This window comes from Chlorocebus sabaeus, chromosome 9, assembly GCF_047675955.1.
Source record: "Chlorocebus sabaeus isolate Y175 chromosome 9, mChlSab1.0.hap1, whole genome shotgun sequence".
NCBI lineage: Eukaryota > Metazoa > Chordata > Mammalia > Primates > Cercopithecidae > Chlorocebus > Chlorocebus sabaeus.
This window is the reverse complement of record NC_132912.1, coordinates 59,350,260-59,368,777: the sequence shown is the minus strand read 5'-3', so window position 1 is coordinate 59,368,777 and position 18,518 is coordinate 59,350,260.

Below are 18,518 nucleotides of genomic sequence, written 5' to 3'. Positions count from 1 at the left end.
CTTTTACATCCTTTGTAAGTTGGATTCCTAGGTATTTTATTCTTTTTGAAGCAATTGTGAATGGAAGTTCATTCCTGATTTGGCTCTCTGTTTGTCTGTTACTGGTGTATAAGAATGCTTGTGATTTTGTACATATATTTTGTATCGTGAAACTTTGCTGAAGTTGCTTATCAGCTTAAGGAGATTTTGGGCTGAGATGATGGGGTTTTCTAAATATACAATCATATCGTCTTCAAACAGAGACAACTTGACTTCTTCTCTTCCTATTTGAATACCTTTTTTTCTTTCTCTTGCCTGATTGCCCTGGCCAGAACTTCCAACACTATGTTGAATAGGAGTGGTGAGAGAGGGCATCCCTGTCTTGTGCCAGTTTTCAAAGGGAATTTTTTTGTTTTTGCCCATTCAGTGTGATATTGGCTGTGGATTTGTCATAAATAGCTCTTATTATTTTGAGATACGTTCCATCAATACCTAGCTTATTGAGAATTTTTAGCATGAAGGGCTGTTGAATTTTGTCAAAGGCCTTTTCTGCATCTATTGAGATAATCATGTGGTATTTGTCTTTGGTTCTGTTTATATGCTGGATTACATTTATTGATTTGTGTATGTTGAACCAGCCTTGCATCCCAGGGATGAAGCCCACTTGATCATGGTGGATAAGCTTTTTGATGTGCTGCTGGATCCAGTTTGCCAGTAATTTATTGAGGATTTTTGCATCGATGTTCATCAGGGATATTGGTCTAAAATTCTCTTTTTTTGTTGTGTCTCTGCCAAGCTTTGGTATCAGGATGATGTTGGCCTCATAAAATGAGTTAGGGAGGATTCCCTCTTTTTCTATTGATTGGAATAATTTCAGAAGGAATGGTACCAGCTACTCCTTGTACCTCTGGTAGAATTCAGCTGTGAATCCATCTGGTCCTGGACTTTTTCTGGTTGGTAGGCTATTAATTATTGCCTCAATTTCAGAACCTGCTATTGGTCTATTCAGAGATTCAACTTCTTCCTGGTTTAGTCTTGGGAGAGTGTAAGTGTCCAGGAAATTATCCATTTCTTCTAGATTTTCTAGTTTATTTGCATAGAGGTGTTTATAGTATTCTCTGATGGTAGTTTGTATTTCTGTGGGGTCGGTAGTGATATCCCCTTTATCATTTTTTATTGCATCTATTTGATTCTTCTGTCTTTTCTTCTTTATTAGTCTTGCTAGCGGTCTATTAATTTTGTTGATCTTTTCAAAAAACCAACTCCTGGATTCATTGATTTTTTGGAGGGTTTTTTTGTGTCTCTATCTCCTTCAGTTCTGCTCTGATCTTAGTTATTTCTTGCCTTCTGCTAGCTTTTGAATGTGTTTGCTCTTGCTTCTCTAGTTCTTTTAATTGTGATGTTAGAGTGTCAATTTTAGATCTTTCCTGCTTTCTCTTGTGGGCATTTAGTGCTATAAATTTCCCTCTACACACTGCTTTAAATGTGTCCCAGGGGTTCTGGTATGTTGTATCTTTGTTCTCATTGGTTTCAAAGAACATCTTTATTTCTGTCGTCATTTTGTTTTGTACCCAGTAGTCACTCAGGAGCAGGTTGTTCAGTTTCCATGTAGTTGAGCAGTTTTGATTGAGTTTCTTAGTCCTGAGTTCTAGTTTGATTGCACTGTGGTCTGAGAGACAGTTTGTTATAATTTCTGTTCTTGTACATTTGCTGAGGAGTGCTTTACTTCCAATTATGTTGCCAATTTTGGAACAAGTGCGATGTGGTGCTGAGAAGAATGTATATTCTGTTGATTTGGGGTGGAGAGTTCTGTAGATGTCTATTAGGTCCACTTGGTGCAGAGTTGAGTTCAATTCCTGGATATCCTTGTTAACTTTCTGTCTTGTTGATCTGTCTAATGTTGACATTGGGGTGTTGAAGTCTCCCATTATTATTGTATGGGAGTCTATATCTCTTTGTAAGTCTCTAAGGACTTGCTTTATGAATCTGGGTGCTCCTGTATTGGGTGCATATATATTTAGGATAGTTAGCTCTTCCTGTTGAATTGATCCCTTTACCATTATGTAATGGCCTTCTTTGTCTCTTTTGATCTTTGATGATTTAAAGCTTGTGTTATCAGAGACTAGGACTGCAATCCCTGCTTTCTTTGGTTCTCCATTTGATTGGTAGATCTTCCTCCATCCCTTTATTTTGAACCTATGTGTGTCTCTGCATGTAAGATGGGTCTCCTGAATACAGCAAACTGGTGGGTCTTGACTCTTTATCCAGTTTTCCAATCTGTGTCTTTTAATTGGATCATTTAGTCCATTTACATTTAAGGTTAATATTGTTATGTGTGAACTTGATCCTGCCATTATGATATTAACTGGTTATTTTGCTCGTTAGTTGATGCAGTTTCTTCCTAGCCTCGATGGTCTTTACATTTTGGCATATTTTTGCAATGGCTGGTACCGGTTGTTCCTTTCCATGTTTAGTGCTTCCTTCAGGGTCTCTTGTAGGGCAGGCCTGGTGGTGACAAAATCTCTAAGTATTTGCTTGTCTGTAAAGGATTTTATTTCTCCTTCACTTATGAAACTTAGTTTGGCTGGATATGAAATTCTGGGTTGAAAATTCTTTTCTTTAAGAATGTTGAATATTGGCCCCCACTCTCTTCTGGCTTGTAGAGTTTCTGTCGAGAGATCTGCTGTTAGTCTGATGGGCTTCCCTTTGTGGGTAACCTGACCTTCCTCTCTGGCTGCCCTTAAGAGTTTTTCCTTCATTTTAACTTTGGTGAATCTGACAATTATGTCTTGGAGTTGCTCTTCTCGAGGAGTATCTTTGTGACATTCTCTGTATTTCCTGAATTTGAATGTTGGTCTGCCTTACTAGGTTGGGTAAGTTCTCCTGGATGATATCTTGAAGAGTGTTTTCCAAGTTGGTTCCATTTACCCCCTCACTTTCATGCACCCCAATCAGACATAGATTTGGTCTTTTCACATAATACCGTACTTGAAGGCTTTGTTCATTTCTTTTTCCTCTTTTTTCTTTAGACTTCTCTTCTTGCTTCATTTCATTCATTTGATCCTCAATCACTGATACTCTTTCTTCCAGTTGATCGAGTCAGTTACCGAAGCTTGTGCATTTGTCATGTATTTCTTCTGTCATGGTTTTTATCTCTGTCAGTTCATTTATGGCCTTCTCTGCATTGCTTATTCTAGTTATCCATTCTTCCATTCTTTTTTTCAAGAGTTTTAGTTTCATTGTGCTGGGTATGTAGTTCCTCCTTTAGCTCTGAGAAGTTTGATGGACTGAAGCCTTCTTCTCTCAACTTGTAAAAGTCATTCTGCATCCAGCTTTGATCTGTTGCTGGTGATGAGCTGTGTTCCTTTAGAGGGGGAGATGTGTTCTTATTTTTTGAATTTTCAGCTTTTCTGCCCTGCCTTTTCCCCATCTTTGTGGTTTTATCTGCCTTTGGTCTTTGATGATGGTGATGTACTGATGGGGTTTTGGTGTAGGTGTCCTTCCTGTTTGATAGCTTTCCTTCTAACAGTCAGGATCCTCAGCTGTAGGTTGTAGCTGTAGGAGATTGCTTGAGGTCCACTCCAGACCCTGTTTGCCTGGGTATCAGCAGCAGAGGCTGCAGAAGATAGAATATTGCTGAACAGTGAGTGTACCTGTCTGATTCTTGCTTTGGAAGCTTCGTCTCAGGAGTGTACCCTGCCGTGTGAGGTGTGGGGTGTCGGTCTGCACATCAGTTGAAAATGCAGAAATCACCCGTCTTCTATGTAACTCGCGCTGGGAGCTGGAGACTGCAACTGTTCTTATTCAGCCATCTTGCTCCGCCCTCCCTTCTAGTTTTCTTCTTAAACATATTTTTTCTCTCTCCAGTCCCTTATTTTTACCAAAGACAAATGGTACTACAATTTATTTGCAAAATAACTTTTAGTCTTATTGTCCATGTCCTGCTTATTTGTATAATGTGTAGCAAGAATAATTATTTACCATATAAGCTCTTTTTAAAGCTTAGCTCTTTTTAACGTTTAGTTTAGCTGGAACTTTTCTATAAGGAATCTCAGATTAGACCTTTACAAAAACCTGTGTACCCAGGCAAGGATTTTTCTGTGCCTGCAGATACTTGTATGGAATGGGTGAATTCTTCTCTTTCCAAGATCCCAGAATAACTTAAGTTCCCTGGGCCTGACATTCTTTACTTATCACAGGTCAAGAATCCTATACAGCAACTGCACTGATAAGGTATGAGTTTTTCCAGGGGGCTTTTTGTTGACTCTATTATACATATAAATTTCTTAAAGCAGTATGCTCATATCAGAAAATATGCCATTCCAGTCAAAGCCTTGGTAAAATAACCAGTGTCTCCAATTGTGTCCTATTATAAAAGAAAACAGTTTTTATTGAATTTATGCAAATAACCAGATTGCTATAAATTAAGAGTATTCACAAATACTTCCCAAATTCTAGAGAAATCAGGTACAAAGAAAGAAATATGTTTCAAATTTTGCTCACAGGAATATAATTTACTCAATTGTTAAAACCTGTAAATAACTCAAAAGAAATATGTTTTCTTGACTCTGAAAAGCAAAACAAAAAGAATCAGCAGTGTTCAAGACAAAAAGTCATAAAAAATCATTTCAAACTTCTATTATCTCAGTCCATTCAATTAACTAAAGTTCTGCTTGATATTGGGCCAGCAATCCTCATGAACACAGTATCTCTTTAATGAGAGCTCTGGAAGATTTTGTCCAATGGCACAATCTCTAAGGTTATAAGAAGTCTAAATTTAAAAACTGTCAGAGTCCTCCTCACTAACTGTCCTGAAGAAGTAAGTTCTGGGCCAGGTGTGGTGGCTCACACTGGTAATTCCAGCACTTTGGGGGTTGAGGCAGGCAGATCACTAAAGGCCAGAAGTTTGAGACCAACCTGGCTAACATGGTAAAACCTGTCTCTACTAAAAATACAAAAAAAACAAAAAATTACCTGGGTATGGCGGTGCACACCTATAATCCCAGCTACTCGGGAGACCGAGGTACAATAATGACTTGAACCTGGAAGGCAGAGGCTTCAGTCCAGCCTGGGTGACAGAGCAAGACTATGTCAAAAATAAATAAATAAATAGATAAATAAACACACAAAACAAGTTCTGAATTGTAGCTTTTGATAAATCACTTTCTAAGAAGACTCAAAATAAAACAATAATTATGGATGACAAAAGTCTCAGAACAGCTATGGTTAAACACAAATACAATCCAAAGAAAGTCAAACACTATTTAATATCTGACAGCGCTTTCTGTATAATTTTCATGTAACAGATCAGTCAAATATATGTCTCTTGTAGCCCTCTCTGAAAGGTAAAGATCAAAAGGCTGAATTTAGAATTTTATTTTGAAAAGTTTGTCAAATATCAAAGGTTTAAAACACTTGATATTACAAATTAGGATCACAGGTTATGCATTTAGCCAAAGTGACAACTGAAAAATTTCAAAAAGGCATTCTTTGATAGAGTGAAGACTTCACTTTCCAAACAGCAAGACTCAGTTAAGACATCTTGAGGTCAACTGAATTTGAGTCTGTTCTCTCTCCCTCCATCCCCACTCCGGGTTTTTTGCACTTTACTTAAAAGACAAACACAATGTTTTTCATTATCTGTCAATATTACATAAAAATCTTGTCCAAAAGAGAAAATTAAATTTTACCTCTGCATGTAAAACTGTTTCTCAAGTAGTTATAATTACATATACTACAATGTTAACTCTTAGTAACTTTTAATTTTAGTGAAAAACCTAGGAGATAGGCAGTTTTAATTATGTATTGGTGCAGAGCCAGAGCAAAAAACAGAGCTTCAGATAATGTTTGACTCTTCCCAGCATAACCAGGGGCATGGCTAACTCCACATGTCCCCTGACTTTACCTAGAATCGAATGGCTCTAAAACAGAAAAGTTGAACAATAATCAGAAATGTTATAAAAGCAGTTATGACTTTAAATCATCTAGGAGACAGTATCAGATGTGCCCAATTCAGACCAAATGTCTAAATTCTGAAAATGTTTCTGTTTTATTTTACCAATAATTTAAAACTATCTTTATTTACCAAAGAATACCAAAATCATTCAAACTAAAAAACATTTAAGTTGAAGTTGTGATTTTCTGAACAAGTCTTATTTAATCTAAATGCTTGCTCTTCTTTAAGCCAATTGATTAGAGCTCTTCTATACATTTTGGTAGTGAAATATCACACACATGACACATGTAAGCATATAGAAATAGACATAAGACAGAAGCAGATCTTATAGATTGATAAGATTCTTCATTTTCCAATTTTTAAAGTTTCTCATAATGCAAAGTAATTTCTGGTACCCTCAAAAGTCAAATGATCAGGTAACACAACATAACACAAAAGAGAGCAAAGCTTTAGATTTGAGAGGAACATGTCCCCTTATAATTCTTGGGGTTTCATGAGAAAAACAAAAGTTCCTCTCAAAACAGTCTGTGACACCTCTTCTGTTTTTCCCAAGGGTTCCAAATGCAAAGCTCCTATTGTCCTCAGGCAAATAATAAATCATTACATGGAGGTTGTGCATTGGTTTGGACTAAAAAGGTAGAATATCTTGAAGTGGGGGCTTACAGGTCGTAGGTGGATTCAAAGACTCTCTGACTTGTGATTGGTTAAGGAAGTAAGCTTTGTCTAAAAACAGGGTCAGAGAAAGGAATGTGAAGGTCTGGGCTGTTAAGGTGACTTTCTCTAGGCCCTTTCGGAAGAAATTTAGAACAAAGAATGGCAACTAGAGATCAGCCCTTAGTTATCCCTTATCTGAGGTCTATGGGCCAGCATATGACATTTTCCATTTGGTTGTGGGGGTGGGGTGAAGATTTCTGCAAACAACTCAGGGGCATATGTTAAGATGTTATTTTTAGTTTATATAAGGAATCAAACATCCTGTGACTCTAATTTTCTTGGTTATTGTTTTAAGCTGTTACTACCTTCTTGCTTATCAAGTTGTTCATTTACTTCTCAAGGCTAGCCAGATGCTTGAAATTTCTCTTGAAGGAACTCAAGATTTTCCTTTATTGTCATGCTAGAAGGGGGCTTGGAAGACCCCTAAAATGGGTCCCTGCTCCATCTCAGCCACAGGAGTGAAAACAACAGATCCCTAGCACAGGAACAGACACCTAGACTTACGGAAAAAGATTAAAAACTTAGAGAAAGCAATATATGTTGTAAACTTATATACAATAAAGTTTCCATCAGAAATTCATGTGTGATAAGAGGACTCTTTGGAGGGTAGTTTTCAATAAAATAACTCATTACATGAAGAATAATAAAGTGAAAAACAGCAGAAACAAAGGTGGATTAAACATCAAAATATAAAATACACAACTATAAATTGAATACAACTCATGCAGGATAATATTTTTATGACTTTGTGGTGGAAAAGAACTTTGCAAATGAGGCCTCTCTTAGTTTTTTTTAATATATCAAAATTGAGTATTTCTTTTCAACCAAGGCCAACATAGACAAAGCTAATGGGAGATGGCAGACGAATAATATATAGAATTTATTTTAAAAAAAGTCTTACAAAAGATGAAAAAAAAAAAAAGAACAGAAAACCTAGTAAAAGTAGCTTGAGAATAGACAGCACAATGGTTTAAAAAAAAACCAAAAATCACTTCTGCAAGCATTTGAAGAAGATATATTATTTTATACAAAAATAAATCCACAATGGAATATCTGACTGACAAGATTATAAAATATGTCAAAATTATAATGCCAATGTACGTGGTGTTAGGCCAGATTACACAGGTGAAGGGTCAACAGTCCTCCACCAGTGTGTTCTCACTTCAGACACGAGTCACAAGTTCAGGAGTCCCCATGGCCACCCTAACTTCTGTCCAACTGGCTATGGTTTTGTCACTCTTGACTAAACTAGTTAGATATTCATTAATCTATTTCTTTTTCTTAGGCACACAATAATTATTTTGCAGATTATATTATTCACCTAACCTACCTTATAACAGGGCTTTGTATCCAGAGGTTGTGGCCAATGTAATATATTTATCTCTTCCTGGACTAACCATAAAATGCTCCCTGCAGTCTTCTACTCTGTCTTCTCTGCTGCATGTCTTTACGCAAATAATCTGAGAGAAAGACTCTGAGAAATTTTTTACAGGCTGGGCGTGGTGGCTCATGCCTGTAATCCCAGAACTTTGGGAGGCTGAGTTGGGCAGATCACCTGAGGTCAGGAGTTCGAGACCAGACTAGAGGAGAAACCCCATCTCTACTAGAAATACAAAATAAACTGGATGTGGCGGTGCATGCCTGTATTTCCAGCTACTCGGGAGGCTGAGGCAGGAGAATCACTTGAACCTGGGAGGCGGATGGTGAGCGGAGATCGTGCCATTGCACTCCAGCCTGGGCAACAAGAGCGAAACTCCATGTCAAAAAACAAAAGAAAGTCTTTCCAGTCAGGGTCCTGGAATCACAAGGTGAGAGAATTCTGGATCTCTGATAGGATCTAGGCATTAGAATAATCACTCAGGAGAACTGCCTAACTTGCATTATTGTGTGATATGAGCAACAGACTTTTGTTAGGCCCTTGGAATTTGGGGATATCTGATTACCAGATAGCTTAAAAAACCCTGATTTAAAGCACTTAATATAGTATTTGTTACATATTTTAAAAATGTAACACAAATTAAATTTGGTATTTCATTTTATATTAGCTAGCTAAAATTATTATCATAAACATCTGATAAATTTTGTCATGCTTTTTGGATCTAAGGAGATAAACATAATATTTTTTCTTCTTAGACTTTTCTAAATATTGTAAATTAGATTCATAGATTTTCTGATGTTGACTGATCATCCTTGCATTCAGAGGATAATCCTAGATGAGAAGGATAGTTTTTTAATACACTGAGGAATTTGCAGACACACACACAGATAGAGTTTTGTATTCTACCTTTGGACCTCCTATCATCTAGTAGCCAAGAACACCCAGGATAATCCTTTTAAAATATAAAACATAAACCAGCTGCTTACCTCTACACCTTCCAGTGTTTCCCTATATCATTTCCAAATACCTGTAAGGCCATTTTTTAAAATCCTCCCATTTTCCACGTTACTAACTCTGCTGTAGCCACACTATCTTTCTGCTGTTCTTTGAAGCACAAGTTCTGCTACCCATTGTCATTGTTTTTGTGCCTGATATACTTTATACACACAAAATTGTTTTTTAAATTTTTACTTTATTCACATCATTACTCAAATAGCATCTTTTTTATGCCAGTTCTTAGAAGTGGCAGCCAAGACAACCTTACTTGTGTTATCTACTGGGGGTATCCTTCAGAAAAAGGGAAGTGAAGGAAGGCAGAAAAGCAAGGCAAAAGCTAAAAAATATATATGGTATAAGTCTGAGATTAGCTTCAGTTTGGTCTCAGAGTGTTTTGGTTTCTTGGAAGCAGACTTGGAGCTAAAAAGTTGAAGAAGATTTATCAGACATACTCTCAGGAAATAGACTTCTATGAAAGTGGGAAATTCAGGTTTGGGCAGACAGAGAAAAGGTGACCTACACTGTGAATTCAGTAACCCTCAGGCCAATCCTGTGTGGCACTATCCCTTCAGATCTGTCCTAAATTGAGGCAGAACCCTACAGTATTCAGTTCTCACCAAAAAGCTCTGTCCCACAAATTACCCCACAGATTTAACCCCACCTTCAAAAGTAAATCTCTCCACTACAGTTAGTCAATGGTGAAGTTTTTTTTTTTTTTTTTTGGCGGGATTGGTGGGGACGGGGTAAGGGTTGCTTCGCAGACTAAGACTTGTTTGTCCAAGAACAATTTTCTAGAAAATAGGGAAGCTATGATTTTTTAATATACAACACTGACAACATCTGGGGGAGGTATGCGCCAGTTAAAAAAAGGAATCTTTGGAAGTTTCTGACAGTATCCAGTCCAGTCCGCTCTTTGCACTGCTCTTTTATACTTCCTATTCACATCAAAGAATGTCGGGAAGGAGTGAAATCACATGGCTGGTCAAATCTTCTAGGAAGACATACAAAAGCAGGGTTAGTGGGATGAGCTACAGCCCTTATTGCAGGCCATAACCTATATTTATCATCTTTTTTCTCCTTCCTATTTATTTACTAGAATGAGGATTAGTGTGTAGCACTGATAGCACTGACTTCATCATCTAATCAGATAGGCCTTTCCTTATCATCTCATGAAAAAAACAGAAAAACCCTGTATGCTTATTTTGATGTATTTTCACTATAAAATTTTAATTCCTACAGATGCATACATAATGATGGTTTTATTATCCGTTTTCTCTCATTAGATTGCAAGATCCATGTTAACCATAATTTGACATTTTTAAGTTCAGTACTCTATACCCAGATCCTAGAACATTTTCTCTCATATAATAGATATTCAATGCTTACATTAAGATCTTTATATTTTTGTTGATAAATTAAATGTAACTTTTATTTTATGTTTTATAGCAGTTTTAGTTTCACAACAAATTCAATGGAAAGTGCAGAGTTCTCAAATAACCTCTGCTCAGATGTATGGACATTTGCCTCTATAAACATCCTAACCAGAGTGGTATATTTGTTACAATCAATAAGTCTACACTGACATATTATTATCACCGAATGTTCATAGTTTACATTAGGGTTCACTCATGGTGTTGTGCATTCTGAGTATGGACAAATGTATAATAAAATGTACCCATTCTTATAGTATCACACAGAGTATTTTCACTGCCCTAAAAATCCTCTGTGTTCCACCTATTATTAGGTTGGTGCAAAAGTAATGGCAATACTGCCAAAAGTTATGGCAACACTGAAAAGGCAATAAGCTGCCGTTCAGATCAGCTCATTTCACTACCTAACATGCATTTATGATTCCTCCATGGCTTTTTGTGGCTTGATAGCTCATTTCTTATTGCTGAATAACATTCCTTTTTCTGGAGTACCAAAATATATTTATCTTTTCACGTACTGAAGGACACCTTGGTGGCTTTTAAGTTTTAGGAATTATGTAAAAAGGTGCTGTAAACATCCATGTTTAGGGTTTGTGTGGACATATGCTTTAAAATCACCTTAGGTAAATACTAAGGTATGCAATTGCTGGATCATATTGAAGCAGACCCAGTTATCCTATAGAGCTGATGTTTATTATTATTATTATTATTATTTAAGACAGAATCTCACTCTGTTGCCCAGGCTGGAGTACAGTGGCCCGATCTCAGATCAGTGCAAGCTCCGCCTCCCAGGTTCATGCCATTCTCTCACCTCAGCCTCCTGAGTAGCTGGGACTATAGAAGCCTGCCACCATGCCTGGCTAATTTTGTTTCTGTATCTTTAGTAGAGATGGAGTTTCACAGTGTTAGCCAGGATGGTCTCGATCTCCTGACCTTGTGATCCTCCTGCCTCGGCCTCCCAAAGTGCTGGGATTACAGGAACGAGCCACTGTGCCTGGCCAATTTCTTTGAATAAACACAGAAATGGATCCTCCCGGTCTTAAAACTTGAGAACTTGAGAAAGTTAGTCTTACCTGAGTTCCTTTCTCAGGAAACCAACTGTTAGGCCTCCTAGAAAGTAACAAGGAACAAAAACTCCCTAGATCACTGCTTCCTGTTGACCAACTCCTCTTTCTTACAGGTCCCTAATTCTTGTTTTCCCACACCTGGTTACATTTGTTCCCTGTTGCATAAACTGCTAATTGTAGTTTGTTCAGGGATATGGATTTGAGACTCCCAGCTTCAGCTGCAGCACCCAAATAAAGACTTCTTCTCTGGCAGTACTCCTTGTCTCAGTAATTGGCTTTCTGTGCAGTGAGCAGCAGGACCTAGACCAAACCCCTGGTGTTTCAGTAACAATATGGTAAAATTACGTTTCATTTTATAAGAAACTACCAAACTGTCTTCCAAGGTGTCTATATAATTTTGCATTCCCGACAGCAATGAATGAGAGTTCATTTTCTTTTTTATGCTATCTTCACCTAATCTTGAAAGTAAACTTATGTTAGTATTATTTAGTCAGTTGGACAACATTTTGGTGTGTTTCTTTTTAGAATAAGTTGAAAGGAATTCATCTACGGAATCATCATTGTCCAAAACTTTAGGAAAACTGTTGTTACCACTAAACCATCTTTAAAATTCATAGGCAAATGTAGAAGAGAATGTAAGTTTACAGTGTCAACTTGGGCATTTTTTTACTCTCTCTATATAATATATATATGGCATATATATGGTCATTAGCATTATATAGTATAATCATCATAATATTCCTTTATCAGTATGCCTTTTAATGATATAATCTATCTTTTTTCTTTCATATTAAAATTTTATTTTTTCTGCTAGAGTCAATCTTACTAATATTAAAAATAAAAAGTTTGTAGTTAAATTTTCTTGTTTTGTTTTTTCCTTTGTGTCGGAAATTTATATTTTTTGAATTTTATTGAACTTTTTTTCTGTGCTAGATTTAAATTCTCATCTAGTTTGCAATTAATCCTTCACATTTCTTGATTGTGTATTCCATTTTCTCTGTAAATACTGTTTTAATGTATGTATCTTACAAATTTAAATATATGTGCATTTATATAATTTTCATTCACGGTGAATATTTTAAAATTTTAAGATATTTATTGTTTATTCTGTTATTTAAGTGTAATTTAGTGGATCATTGTTTACTTTCCAAATATATAGAATTGTAAAAGACATTCCTTTACATGTGATATTTTTATTTTATTATCAGCTTAGAACATAGTTTTATGGTGTTAATTCCTTGGAATTTATTCAGGCATAGTTTGTTAGCTAATATATGGTCAAATTCTGTGATTGACCATTTGTGCTTTTAGAGAATATTTGCTTTTTTCCTCTGTTTAGGTAATTTTTTTTTTTTTTTTTTTTTTTAGTGCAACAGATAGTCCTTTTGCTCACGAATGCAGTCATATATAGGAAACTATTCACCAAGTTTTAAATCTCAGTTTCATGAATGATTAATGGGTAATTTCCTCATTTACCAGCAGAGATAAAAAGCATTATGATTTTAGAGGGCTGTCACAGGGAGTAAATTAGCAGTGTTAACTTATTACGATGTAATCTATTACTACGGTTTAATAGATATTAGCTTTTAGTATATTGAAAGTATGCAAGTCATCTACTTTCTTTACTTTCTTAATAACACAAGGTGAAAAAATTTATTTTTTTCATTATGGTGGACAGGATTAGATAATTAAAATGTGTATTAATCATTGAGTCCTTTTTTTACTATTACCCATGCGTTTCTCATTTTATTAGTTTGTATCTATGGAAATTAAAATATATTTTGTATTGGAATTCTATATCTGTACCTATAAATCATTTAATCTCTCTTCTTGGTAAACATTTACAAGTTTCATTCTATTGTTTTTGTATTATATACCATTTCCTATTACACCAAATTGTTGCACATATTTTTTATTAGTCCCTTAGGGTAACTTTTTCTAAGTAAAATGGCATGAACATTTTCAGAGCTTCTGATAAATATTTCTAAATTGAACTAAAGTAAGTTTCTAGTAATTAACATGCCTGTCAGCAGTGATTGAATGTGCTCATTTTTTCTCACCTTCCACCTAGTGAATTAGATTTTAGAAATTCTTTTCAAATTCAATAGGCAAAAAATTGGTTTGCATTCATGCTAAAATTGCATTTTTTGATTGCTAGTGAGTTTGAATATTTATGCCTATGTCCACTTGCCATTTCTATTTATTTTAGTAAATGGCTTATTACAGGCTTTGTTAATAATTCCAGTTGTGTTTTCACCTTCTGATTAGTCATTTTAAGAGTACCTTATAAATACCCCATCATCTGCTTTATTTATTTAGGTTTTTTTTTCATTTTAAATGTGTCCAAGGTAAGTTTTGAAATACAGATTATTTTAAAAAGTAAAGCAGTAAGATTGATCATTGTTATCTTAATAGTTTTTATTTTTCCTCTAATATTTAGTTGTGCCTGTTGTGATGTGATGAATTAAGTATGTGCTACTTCATTTTTTGCAAGACTTTAAAAAATCTTTTAAAATAGTTTTCTTCTTATAGTTTCCATATATTTCTTATTACATTGTAACTATATAGCATATATTTTTGTTTTAAATAAAATCTTGCTTTTAGCAAAAGCATCTTCCAGAATAATCTTAAATGCTTTTATAGCAGATTATATAAAACCTATTGACTTTCCAATGTATTTTAAAACGAGAATTGCATAACAATTTCTACAGGAATCTCAACTTATTATATTTTTGTATTTCATATATATGACATTATATATAATGTTATATACATAATATATGCAATTATGTTTTATATATACATATATAATTGTATCATATATATAATAAGCACTGAGTCACTGCATTTAAAAATTATAATTTTAAACATATCTTAGTTTCATTTTTGAACAGTAGAATAAGAGATCTACAGTTAATGTATTAAAATTTTCTTTTATCCTTAACAAAAATAGTGATATACAAACCACAACCCCAGAGACTCTGATTCATTGGTTCCTATATGATGCCCCAAATTCTTAAGTTCTAATGCACCACTAGTAAAGTCACTCAGCTAAATATAATATAACTTTTCTTATTCCTGAATTAAATTAGATTATTTCTTTTATTACACTTATTCCTGAATTAAATTAGATTATTTCTTTTCTTTCAACATTAACAGAATGCTAGGGAATGCCTTATTTAATGTGTTTGATTATTTATATAAAACTGACAGTCTTTTTAAAATTGTTTCACTCCAATAGAAATATTTATGGTTAAATATGTCGTTAGAAGTATCTTGTATAACCTTTCCCATCTTTCAACTAAAATATTTATTATCAAAAAATAGAAGACACAAATAAAACAAGACATATCAATCAATACATGACTATAAGAATCTTTATGAAATCAACCACTTTAAAAATAAAACACTACTGAATTTTTTTCTTTTGAAGTTTCACTAAGTTAAATAGAAACTACGTCATACAGAAAACAAGAGAAAAATTAATCAAGATAAAGAATTGATATCTATCTTTCTTCCTACACCCAATCCCTAAAAACTATATTTAAAAAGAGTTAATAGGAAAATATTGCTGCAATATTAAAATTTATCAGTTAAGTCCACTGATCTTGAAGAAAATTTATGAATTTTTATCTACTCCCTGATCAAGATAATTCTCTTTGTTTTCAGTAATGAAAAATGTAACAGACATCTTTTCCTATTCATATTTACTCATTTCATTCCTCTGATAGTGAAAAGGCTTAACACTAAGATATTTTTCTCCCAAATATTTCTAAGATAAAACATCTTAATTACTTTCATTAAAACCCATTCACTGGACGGTTTTTCGATCTCTCTACATTTGCACATAAAAACATTTTTAACACATAAAATTAAATGTCTCTTGTGCTTAAATGTAGTTATGTTCCAAATAATGACTAAATATTCAGTCTAACTTGATGCTTTTGAGATTTGCTAAAACTCTCACAGCAGGGAGACATTAAGAGGCAAGGTGATGTTTTTTGTTTTAGTTTCTGAAGGTTTCCTTTCTATACTTTGCCAGTATTATTTTGGGGAATATGATTTCTGCCTTTTAAATATCAGATGGAGAGTTTACATTCTATTATGCTTTTAAAGATATAGTGGCTTCTCATCTTGCAAATGCTTTTTCTCCTTTGACAATCAAACAATCTGTTAGTTGGCATATTATGATAATACGATTACTTCCAATGATAAAAAATAGATATATAGGAGGGTTTGGTGATGTCATCAGGTCAAACAAAATTGTGAATTTAAAAGGGCTTTAGAAGTCATCTTGTTCAACTTCTTAAATTAAAAATTGAAGAGCTAGTGACTCAGAGAGCAGAAATGTTTGTCTGGGTCACTCCAACAAAACAAAACATGGAGGCAAAGAACAGAACTTGGGTCTTTCAATACCTAAACCATTCATTGCTCTTTTTACTCTTGAACTGTGCCTGTTTTATGGAAGCAGACCACAAAAATGGGAGCAAATACCATGTTCTAGGTGTGGTAACCATTATGTGTAGCATAGTATAGAATGGGGTAATGCATACCATTCAAACAAAACAATGGACTCATTCATACTTCTTCAAATGTATCCCTTGATACTGAACTCCTCCATCCCCACCCAGCCTTGTGTTTTTCTGACTTGACTTCTTAGTGAGGAAAACCAAGCCTCTGCATTTGTACAACGCTTTTACTGATCACGTACTATCAAGTAACTAGCTCTTTAGATTAAGCATACCATTTGGATAATGCAGAGATAGAAATTGGGTATGGGGAGTGCAAAGATAGTAGACATTTAATAAACAGATAAGGGTTCTGACATGAGCTGAATATTTACTGCTTGTGTGACTTTGAATAAGGGTCTTTTCTTCTCTAAAACAGTTAAATTTTTAAGAATCTGAGGCAGTCAAATGAGCTAGTGTGTGAGAAATGATTTCCATAAAACATATGCTTTCTGGTGCATCTAAATTTGATGTAATATTTGTATCACGTTGTTTAGTGATAAATATGTAGTTTTGTTAATAAGAGGGCTACAAGGTCATTATCTTTATTATTTAATTGATAAGAGTAGGAACTATTATTTTTCTGAATCTTTACTAAATTCAGGTTCTTTATATGAACTAAATTAACAATCACCCTTTAAAAACTTGTATGATGTAGACATTGTCTAACTTACAGATGTGGAAATGGCAGTTCAAATCTAAAATGTATATGAATGGAAGAAATATCTAGACATATATAGCTTACTTAAATATAATACAGAAAAATTAGAAACAGGAATAGCTCATTGTGATTTTAATGGATTTAATTAGTATTTCAAACACAATGCACACACACAAACACATAGGGACTGGAAAGTTTAACTGAAGATTCCTACCAAATATTTAAGGAAAATTCTGCTTTATACAGTTTATACCAGAATAGAATAATTCTTAGTAATCATAACAAACCCACTAAAGGTATTACTCATATCTTAGGAAATCTATACATAACATAACAACAATTAGATAATTTCATATTATGAAAATGTCATAAAACTGAATGGAATAAAACCTAAGATTAATTTCTATTATATTATGTTGTCTTTTCATGTTTTATTTTCCTGTTTCATTTCACGTTTTGTGTTCTAAGTGACTGTAGCTATATAATGTCCATGAAAAAAGATAGAAATGTGATATTTACTGAGAGCCTTTTATGCTGAGTGCTGAGCTTTTTAAATTCAGTAATTCATTTTTTAACACAATATTCTATTCTAGTGTGAATACCATTGTATCCTTTAACAATATGTGTATTTATGGGTTTTTAAAAAATTTGTGAATTGTCATAAAATGTTAAAATATTACTAACAATCTATAGGAATTTTATAAGCATTAATACAATTTTTATTTTATGGAAAAATTATCTTAAGTGCTTATTCAAAATGGAAAATTGAAAATAATTATTTGCAGAAATTACACATATCCTAGTACAAGGAGAAATTTAACTGGGAGAGAAAGTAGATCTAGATTCTTTAAACAGTAGGCTGCTGCTTCCTGCATTGGTGAATTAACCTGAATGCTATTTAATCAATGCTAGCAACATATTTAGAAAGAAGGTAAAGCGTGTTACCCATTAGGTAGCGCCCACCCATTAAAAATAAAACAACAGCAAAAATCAAGCACTTACTGCATCCACATAAATTTTCCACCCTGCTTATCTAACAAGCATTGTGATTTTCTATTAAATTATACTAAAATCATAAAAGCAGAACTGAAGTTTTGTACAGAAATATATATATTACTTATTTTTTGAATTGGTTAAGCAGTTTGATGTATTAAAGCAAGATAAAGACTTGACAGTTATATTTGTCTCATATCTTCTTTCTTCAATTTCATAATCACTTGGTCCACAAAAGCTGACTGTCATTAAGCATTGCAGTGAGCATGAGATCTACGGCTTTCAAATCCCATGGAAAACAAGCAACTACTTCAATATTTTAAATACTGCAAATGGTATAGAGACTTTCAAATGCATGTGAAGTAGAATTTTGTAGAAGTAGCTTATTAGCAGATGGTAGAATCAGCTTTCTTTATTTGTATTTTTAGATAAATAAACAGAAGACATAAAATGTGAAAAGAAAAAGAAAAGATTGTTCATCTCGTTTTACATCATGGATTCTTAGATAAAACCAATCCTAACATTAGAATGGATTTTGTTTCTGGGTGGGAGAATGAGATCGAGTTCTATTATTTTCTCTAGTTTTTGGTTGTTAAATTGGATAATTAAACCTAATAATAAAAATTTCTAAAAAATCATTTGGGTTAGAATTGACTCTGTTGGAACCTTGTTAGAGGTGCAGTCTTGAAACTCTGGGTTAGAGTTCACGCTGTTGGAAATCTGTTCAGCCATTTAAGACTTTCCCTCTTAATTTTTAAAAAATGTAGTATTCAAATCTTCACTTACACATTTTTCTTTAAAAAAGAATATTTTCATTGCCTCATTTTGTAGGAGGA